The following is a 10,257-nucleotide window of genomic DNA, read 5'->3' as shown; positions in this document are numbered from 1 at the left end:
CCTATTACTATGTTTTGACACCTCAGCTCTTGTTATGCAACCAGCTCACAAAATAAAAAAAAGATAGATCAATGACTTTAGAATAAGCCTCCTCAAGGGGGAAACATCCTTTACATTACACAAATGAACAATTATTGGGTGATTCAAATGACAAAACCTCATTTATATATATAGGTATCTAAGGGGTCACAATATAATCAAAGTCGACATAACGATAATAATATAAGGGCACAAAAATAAGAATAGTGGGCTTCTATGAGGCACAATAATATCAATTTGGGGACAACTAGGGCACAACAATAAAAATAGCAGGATTCTATGGGGCACAATAATTGAAATGTGGGGACAACTGGGGCACAACAATAACAATAAGTGGCTACAGTGACAATATTAATGGGGGAATCACTAGTATTATAGGGACCTAACATGCCCCTCTCCTTCAAAAACATGTTGTCCTCAACGCTTGAGTAGTTCTTTATGCTTCTGTATAAAATTATCATCCTCCCATGTGGAATCTTCGGCAAGTAAGTTCTTTCCTTGATGAGATACTATGAAATTGAACGATTTCACAGCTGTTGATTTCTTTCTTCTGTGACTGCTTCAGGTTCCAATATGATTTTTCCTTCCTCTTCAAGTTTTGGCAATATTGTCTAAACTGGGCGCTTGTAACCTATAACCTTATTTAATCATGAAACATGGAAAATAGGGTGCAATCGGGAAGATATGGGAAGCTCCAATTTGCATTCCATAGTACCAATCTTTTGCAACACCCTGTATGGACCATAATACTTTGGAGATAATTTATTATCCTTCTTAGCTTTTTTGAGGGACATTTGTTTGTATGGTTGTAGTCATAGAAATACCCAGTCACCTACATAAAAAATTATTTCATTATGATGTTGATCTTCCTGTTGTTTCATTCTATTCTATGCCAAAGTGAGGTTATCCTTTAAGAGTTGGAGAACCTGTTGTTGATGCTCGATGTGATCTTCCATTGCTTGAACCTTATAATTTTCTATTAAAGATGTTGTGATGGACAGTGGATGATATCCATCAAGTGCCATAAATGGGGTCATTTTTGCTACAGTATGGAAGGAAGTGTTATACTACCATTCATCCAGAGGAAACCACTTGACCCATTGTGTTTGTTTATCATATACAAAACAACGAAGATATCCTTCCAAACATTTGTTCACTATCTCAATTTTCCCATTAGATTGAGGATGATAATATTAACTATGAGCTAACTGAGTACCCAAACAAGAAAATAATTTAGTCCAAAAATTTCCAGTGAAAATGAGATCTTTGTCGCTTACAATAATCTTTGGGTTTCCGTGTAGCTTTTGAATTGTTTCCATAAATGCAGTAGCAACTGTACAGACTTTAAATGGATGAGATAATGCACAAAAGTGTGCATGCTTGGTAAGTCTATCAACTACCACCATGATGACACTATTTCCTTCGGAATTCGGTAAACCTGTGATAAAATCCACTGAAACCTCCTCCCAATGTTGACTTGGAATGGATAAAGGTTGTAATAGACTTGGGGTCTTAATTGTCTCAACTTTATTTTGTTGGAAAACCAAACATTCTTCCACAAACCTTTGAATATAATATTTAAGGCCATTCCAAAAAAAATCCTTCTTAACCCTATGGTAAGTTTTTAAAAATCCTGAGTGCCCTCCTAAGGGAGAGGTGTGCGATTCCAGAAGAATCTTTTGTTTGAGTTTGGAATTCTTACAAAAGTATAAGCAATCTTTGTACCATAACGAATCATATTTCTAGCTAAATCTATCAGATGTACTAGAATGTTGCTGCAACTTTTGAATGAGTGCTCACACTTCTTCGTCATTCTTCCATTCATCCCTTGCTTCGTTTATCTAATCTAGCTGGATGATAGAGATGGCACAAAGCAATGCTTTCACATCCTCATCGTTTCTTGAGAGTGTATCTGTGGCAACATTTTGCTTCCCTTTTCTGTAGATGATTTCAAAGTCATAACCCAACATCTTTGCGACCCATTTTTGTTTTGCTTCTGAAGATAATCTTTGTTTTCAAAAGTATTTAAAACTATCATGATCTGTTTTTACCTTGAAATGTCTTTCCATTTGGTAAGGTTGCCATTTCTTAAGTGCATGTAGTATTGCCAACATTTCCTTCTCATAAATAGTTGTCTGTAAATAATTTCCTTTGATTGGACGAATTTCAAAAGAAATGGGTCTTCCTTCTTGCATTAAAACAACGCCAATTCCATTTCCTGATGCATCACATTCCACAATAAAGGTTTTTGTGAAGTCTGGCGTAGCTAAGACCGGTGCCTGGCACATTTCCTCTTTAAGATATTCAAAAGCCTTCGTTGCTTCTGGAGTCCAAGAAAATGCATCTTTCTTCAGTAATGTTATTAGAGGGGCTGTTATTTTCCCATAATTCTTAACAAGCTTGCAATAATACCCTATCAACCCGAGAAATTATCACAGATGCTTTATGGATGTGGGTATTTTCCATTCCTTAATGGATTTAATTTTACTAGGGCTAACACCTTCATGATATACAATATGACTAAGATAATCGACCTCTTGTACTCCAAAGAAACATTTGGAGGCTTTAGCATATAATTGTTTCTCCTCTAATAGTTTGAGCACCCTATCAACATCTTGAACATGATCCTTCCAATACTTCTTGTAGATTAGTATATCATCAAAAAGTACTAATACAAATTTTCTAAGGAAGGGTTTGAAAATGGAGTTCATCAAACCTTGAAATGTAGAAGGTGCATTGGTAAGGCTAAAAGGCATGACCAAAAATTCATAATGTCCCTCATGAGTTCTAAATTTTGTTTTCAGAATGTTTTTAGTCTTCATTTTGATTTGATGATATCCTTAATGAAGATCCAACTTGGTGAAGTAAATTGCTCCATGTAATTCATCAATGATAGGAATGGGAAATTTATCTTTAATAGCGAGGTTGTTGAGCTCCCTATAATCTAGAAACATGTGCCATAATCCATCCTTCTTGTGCACCAATACTATTGGAGCAGAGAAAGAACTTTGACTAGGTTGAATTATACCAGCCTTTAACATTTTTGCAACCATACATTTAATTTCACTCTTTTGGGCACAAGGATATCTATAAGGCCTGATGTTTGGAGGAACACTTCCTGGAATCAAATGAATAGCATGATCATGATCATGAATAGTTGAGAGGCCTTTGGTAGTCTCAAACACATTTGAATGATCGTCCAAGGCTTTTTGGAGATTTAGAGAAATAGATGATTTCAATGTGGGAACTTCCGATGAACATAATTATGCAATTACGCCCCATTGTTCTTTCTTTAGAAGCTTTCTCATGTTGTTAGAGCTGATTATCTTTCCCGATTTCCCTGCAATACCCCTTAATTGAACTTCTTTTCCTTCCCAACAAAATTTCATGAAACATTCTTGAAAATTAAAAGTTATTGTACCCAAAGATTGTAGCCATTGGACTCTTAGTACAACATCAACACTACCCATTGGAATAGAAAGCATATGACTATTCAATACATATTCTCCCATGGATAACTTGATACTATGGCACTTTCCATAGAAATTATTGTTCCTCCATTTGCAACCATCACTTCGCACTCTCATTTTGGATATAGGAAGAAATTCAATTCCTTGGCTATCTTACAACGAATACAATTATGGGTACTACCCGAATAAATTAACACTATTATATTTTTCTTCTTGATATGTCCTTCTATCTTGAGAGTTTGAGAAGTCGTAATTCCTGCCAATTCATTACAAGATATGGTTGGATTCATTTCTTATTTCTCTAGGGTTGATTCCTGATGTATATCCTCTTTTTTTGATGTTTCTTTTTCCTTTTCTTCCTCCTCTTCATAATCTATATAAACTAATTTCTTCTCAACACACTTAAGACCTTTAGTGTATTTTCTATCACAAGTGTAACAAATCCCCTTTTGTTTTTTTTCTTCCAATTTTTGTGGTGTCAGCCTTGAAGGTTGTGGAAGGCTAGGGGCAACAATGCTTCCATCTTTATAGTTGTGAGTGGTAGGCTTCCTTGTTGCCATAATTTTTCTTTCAATTTTTCTTGCAAACCTGAATGCCTTCTCCAATGAATCAGGTTCCCAAATGGGAACCTGATGTTGGATGTTATCCTTTAAAGTCCCTATGAACATATCAATCCTATGCTCCTATGGAATATCATTTACCCTTATATTCAATTTTTGGAAGTCCTCAATGTGCTCCACCATGAACCCTTTTGTTTGAGATTTATCAATTGGCTAAAAAAGGTGTTTCTCTTTGTATCCTCATAATGTGCTATCATTTCGTCCATAAAAATTGACCAAGTGACAATTTGTTTATGAGAGCAAAGCCATCAATACCATACAAACTAATTGGGTTCCAAATGTAAAGTTTCAATGTGTATTTTTTATGTGTTTTGCACATTATGGAAATCGAAATATTGTTCCCTCTATAGTATCCATGTATGGGATCCTTGCCATCAAACTCCTCATATTGATATTTGGAATGTGGTGAGTATTTATCCCAATGTTAAAGTCTATGAAATCATGATTAACATTTATTTTGTTCTCATCATGAATTTCCTCTACTACCTTTTCGCCATTAGGAAGTCTTTTTTGTAGAAAATTTGTCAAACCTTCCACATCTTCTTCAAATATTCAATGATGTAATTATTTGAATCGTGATTAACATTTTGTTTTTTCTCATTACGAGTTTGCTCTACTAACTTTTCTGCATTAAGAAGCCTTTCTTGTAGTAACTTTGTCAAACCTTCCTTCCAACCTTCCATGTCTTTCTTCAAATCTTGAATGTTGTCTTTCATACCATTGATGTCATACTTCAAACCATCCATCTTAGCTTCTATTACTTTTTGTGAGAGAGAAATTTGTTGCATTTGGTCTTGTAATTTTGATATATCATGTTGCATTTCTTCCTCTTCTTCATGTGTCATAGTAGAGATTTCGAGTTTCTTGCTAGGTGTTGCCATTTTCTTTCTTCGGGGCATCAACTAATGATAATTTTCTTCACTATTCCCTTTTAATCACTTCAAACTAATTTTTTAAACAAAACTTATGCAAATTTCTAAATAGGCTACACACTTTTCTTTTCTTTTTTGTAGGAGCTTGATATTGAATATGAGGTATCTATGAAATTTTGGATCTCCAAGGTCTAAAATTGTGAACTGTGGTATCCCTTTGATTCCTCTTTCCAACACCACCAGTTTGATCGAAACTGGATTCTCCAAGAAAGATTTATGCCCAATATCCCAAGATGACCTGATTATACACTTTTTCATTAGAGTGAACTTCTACGAAGTTCCACGTGTCATTTTGTCAACCTTCGGACCTAAAAATGACAAAGAAAAAACTAGAGTATGTCCTCTTTTTGTAAATTCTTACAAAATTTCAATCTCATACTCAGAGAGAAAGTTATGAAGATTTTCTCAAGGTCAACAGTTTGGAAAGTAATTCGGGACCCTACACAAACCCTAACTTCCTTGGATCATATCTCCAAAAATATAGTGAGACAATCTCTAAACTTTGGACCCAAGGGTCAACACGATTTCAGCTCAAATGGGTTTTGTTTTCAGCTTCTAAAACATCGTATAAAAAAAACGTCATAGTGAAACTTCCACGATGACTTGTTTGGAGCATAGAATCCAAAGCTCTGATACCAAATGTTAAGCAACCAACTCATAAAACAGAAGAAAAGGTATCAACAACTTCAGAATAAGCCTCTTTGAGGGGGAAGCTTCCTTTACATTACACAAATGAACAATTCTTGGATGATTCAAATGAAAAAATCCTCCTTTCTATATATAGGAGTCTAAGGGGTCATAATATAATCAAATCTGACATCACAATAATAATATAAGGATGCAACAATAACAATAGTGGGATTTTATGGGGCACAATAATAACAATGTGGGGACAACTAGGGCACAACAATAACAATAAGGGGCTATAATGACAATAGTAATGGGGAAATCACTAGTATTATAGGGACCTAACAACTCTCATGGCCTGTTCTTTGCTTCTTGTTCTTTGGCCACTCTTACTATCCCTCTCCCCCTCCCCTTTCATTGTTTCTTTCTTTCCTCATCGACCTTAATGCCCAAACAATGGATGAGGATTTTTAGAGGCTCCTACTTGAGGGTGGAATAGAATGCGTGTGGTCACCTTCATGCTCCTTCCATTTCTAGGCACCTCCAAACCTAGACCCCTACACTTATTCTTCAAGAAGTAGTTCATGTAGACGTGGAAGTGTAGGAAGATCAAGATGAAATAGATGAGGAAATTCTCACCTTTGTGGTTAACTGGGTGCTAGATCCATGTCACATTCCTGGATGCCAAAATATTTATTTATGTACTATTGAGCTACATTGGAATATGAAGACACTACTCAACAAAGTATTGTTAGAGCACAACGAGGTGAAGTGAAAGATTATCATGCTAATAGATGAGTTGAAAATGGATGTTAAATACATGAGGTTCAAGCACAAATACATGTCTCTCCCTCTAGCCAAAATCGAAGCACTATTGCAGAAAGGAAAGTACCCTACTTTACTAGGGACCCCTGTTGAGCTTATTGATGTATCAATGTCTTTCTAAAGCTACATGGATCTCAATTTTGTTGGTTCTCTTTCTATGCTATCTACCTACAAGTTGCATGTACAACTTGGATTCCCTTTCCTCTTTATCAAATCTTGGTGGGTTGTTAAGTATAGTTATGTTGATATCATATTCTCAGACAACAAATGCCACTTGAGATATTCTCCTTTTACAAAATTTTGGACAAAAATTGTGTTCTTCTATATTTGGTTTGGTTTTCTCAGTGGCAAACCAACCAAGGAAAACTAGATTGCTATGTATATTTGAATGATTAATGGAAATTATTAACTTAACAAAAAAATTGTGATATAAATGAATTAATATATAGGTTGAACATATATACATTTTAAAAACACAGGTTGGAGATTCACCCCTACTTTATCATAGAGATTCTTAATTTCTAAATAAGGTTTTTTACAATACCATGGAAAGATGCCATGGCTTATGAATACCACATACCCAAAAAACTATAACTCATTTCATATTCACTTGTTTATATGACATTTTTTAAAATTAATTAATAAAATCAAAAGAACCAAAAAGGTATAACTAATTTTAAAATAAATCACAACCTTTAATCTTTGTATACTAAAATATTATAGGGTGAAAGCATGAAGATAGGTTTCACTTTTGAGCCAAATATGGCGATGAAATTTCAAGTTTTTCCTCTTTTATCGAATTGAAACCCTCAAAATTCATATAAGCAGTGTGAGTTTCGATTCAAAGAAAAAAGACAAGTTGTGAAGAATTATGATGTTCTCTTAATGATATTTTTTGTAAAAATATTTAGTGTCGTATAATATATCAATTTTCTATTAAATGAAATGCTTGTCCTTCCAAATTTTCACATATTAAGAGTTATGTGTTTTCACATAGCATAACTTAGTCTAAATTGCGTGATTTTCACGGAGAGAGCTAAGTTTTTCATATTAATTTTTTTTTTAATTCCAAATATTATTAGAATTTTGTTATAGTGTCATGTAAAAACATTATTAAATTTAATATTAATATTAAAAGATTATTATTATTATTATTATTATTAAATTAAACGATGAAATGATATTGATATAAAAATTTAATATTAATATATTTTAATGTTAATATTAAATTTATTAATTTTGGATCTTTAATATAATATAAACATGTGGTTAATATACACCATAGACATGAAAAAAAGAGTCATTAACACAAAAAGAGCTCAATATGTTAATTTTATTTAACGTAATTTTTTTTATAAATCTAGGATAATAAAATATATAATATTTACAATCCTGAAGTAATCATAACCTAAATCTAACTTTAAAGAAATAAAAACTAAACAATTTCAATTGGAAGACATGAAGCACTCTATGCATCTTTGATGGAGGTAGATGTAACATTAATGTTTTGGAAAATTTTAGATAATATTTCCATGGAAAATTATCATTTTCCCTCCAGGTGAATGTACAACACACATTTCAAACCTTGCATTTTAAATATGTATTTATATATATATATATATATATATATATATATATATATATATATATATATATATATATATATAGAGAGAGAGAGAGAGAGAGAGAGAGAGAGAGAAATACATGACATCAAGAGATACATACATACATACATACATACATACATACATACATATATATATATATATATATATATATATATATATATATATATATATATATATATATTATTTGAATTTTTAAAGTATTTTAAATCTTTTGGAGAAAAGAGTGCGAGAGAGTGGGAGAGACGGGTAAGAGAGATATAGGGAGATACAAAGATGGAGAGAGTCTCCAAGAAAGAGAGGGAGCTCGAAAGATGGAGTTGGAGGAAAATATAGGGAAAAAGGAAATTTAAGACATATAGAGAGAGAGGTGGAGAGAGAGAGAGAGAGGGAGTGACAAGGGAGAGATGGAGAGAGAGTGTGTATGTTTGGGGGTGAGATAGAATGAAAAATAAGGAGAGATGGAGAGAATGAGAGAGGTAGGGAGACAGTCAACAAAGTTGCAAGATGAAGCTTGAGAGAGAGAGGGAGAGAGTGAGTGAGTGAATGACGTGGGAGAGACATAGAGAGAGGTGGAGAGAAAGGAAGAGGGAGAGAGAGTGCTTGAGAGGGAGGGAGAGATAAAGATGGAATTGGAGGGGGAGAGAGGGAGGTATGAAGAAAGACATATATAGAGAAAAATGTGGGGAGAGAGATAGGGAGTGGCAAGGGAGATGGAGAGAGAGAGTTGCAGTGACAAGGGAGATGGAGAGAGAAGATATAGATAGATATGGAGAAACAATGTGTATGTCTGCAGGTTGATCAATATAGATGGAGGGGGGAGAAAGGGAAGAAAATTACTTGCACTAAATGCATTGACTTCAATGTACAGTGTTGATTTCTAATCCTATTTGATTTCTTGCAAATTAGATGCATTTATTTCTGTGTAGATGTTGATTTCTAATTCTATTTCATTGCTCGCATTAGATGTATTCATTTCATTAAAGATATTAATTTATAATCTTGTTTTATTAAAATTGCATTAGATGCATTGATTTTAGTTTGGATGTTGATTTCTAATCCTATTTGATTACATGCAGTATTAGATGCATTGATTTCAGTGTAGATGATTTCTAATCCTATTTGATTGTTTGCATTAGATGAATTTATTTGAGTGTAGATGTTTATTTCTCATCCTATTTGATTGCTTGCATTAGATGCATTGATTTTAGTGAAGATGTTGATTTTTTATCAATAATGTAACTAGATATATGGTGTACATTAATTTCAAGGTAATTAGTTTAACATTGTGCATGGATTTTAGTGTAAGAACAAAAAAATATTAACGATGTGAATTATGACTAAGAGTTTGTAGATAAACTCAAAACTAATAAAACCAAATAAAACTTGTATTTGTAACTTTTATATCTCCACATATTTTAAAATTGAGTATATAACTTAATTCCATCATATTTTATTTTTTAAAAAATAAATAAAACTTACTTCTATAATAAGGTTTTGATTGAAATACTTGTACTTAACTACTTGTAAATTTAGGAAATTTGGTAACATTATATAAAATTATAGCAATGTTTCCATGTATTGTTGTTTGACCTATATATTAAATTTCAATACGATTGACTCATGTCATGTTATGATTAAGTTGTTCTAGATAGTCTCAAAATAAATAATGTTGAATAAAACCCATTTGTTGTTTACATGACATCTTTTAATATTAAAATTGAATAAAACTTATTTTAATCCTATCTGTGTTCTTTAATTGAACCTTGAGATAAGAGATTGATTGAAGTACTTAAGAAATTTGTCCATGCAATGGTATATGAGTCGGTCACAAAAATTTTCATATATATATATATATATTATTATATATATATAAATAATTTATTTTAAAAAATGAATTGTAATATCATGTTATGCAACTAGCTCACAAAACAGAATAAAAGATAGATCAACAACTTGAGAAGTAACGTCTTTGAGGGGACAACCTCCTTTACATCGCATAAATGAACAATTATTGGATAATACAAATGATAAGACCTACTTGGTATATATAGGAGTCTAAGGGGTCATAATATAATTAGGGCCTACATAACAATAATAATGTAAGGGCACAACAATA

The sequence above is a fragment of the Pinus tabuliformis genome, chromosome 8, assembly GCF_031772625.1.
Source record: "Pinus tabuliformis cultivar Carrire ecotype Pingquan chromosome 8, CPIR1, whole genome shotgun sequence".
NCBI classification, from domain to species: domain Eukaryota; kingdom Viridiplantae; phylum Streptophyta; class Pinopsida; order Pinales; family Pinaceae; genus Pinus; species Pinus tabuliformis.
This window is presented reverse-complemented; position numbering follows the sequence as displayed.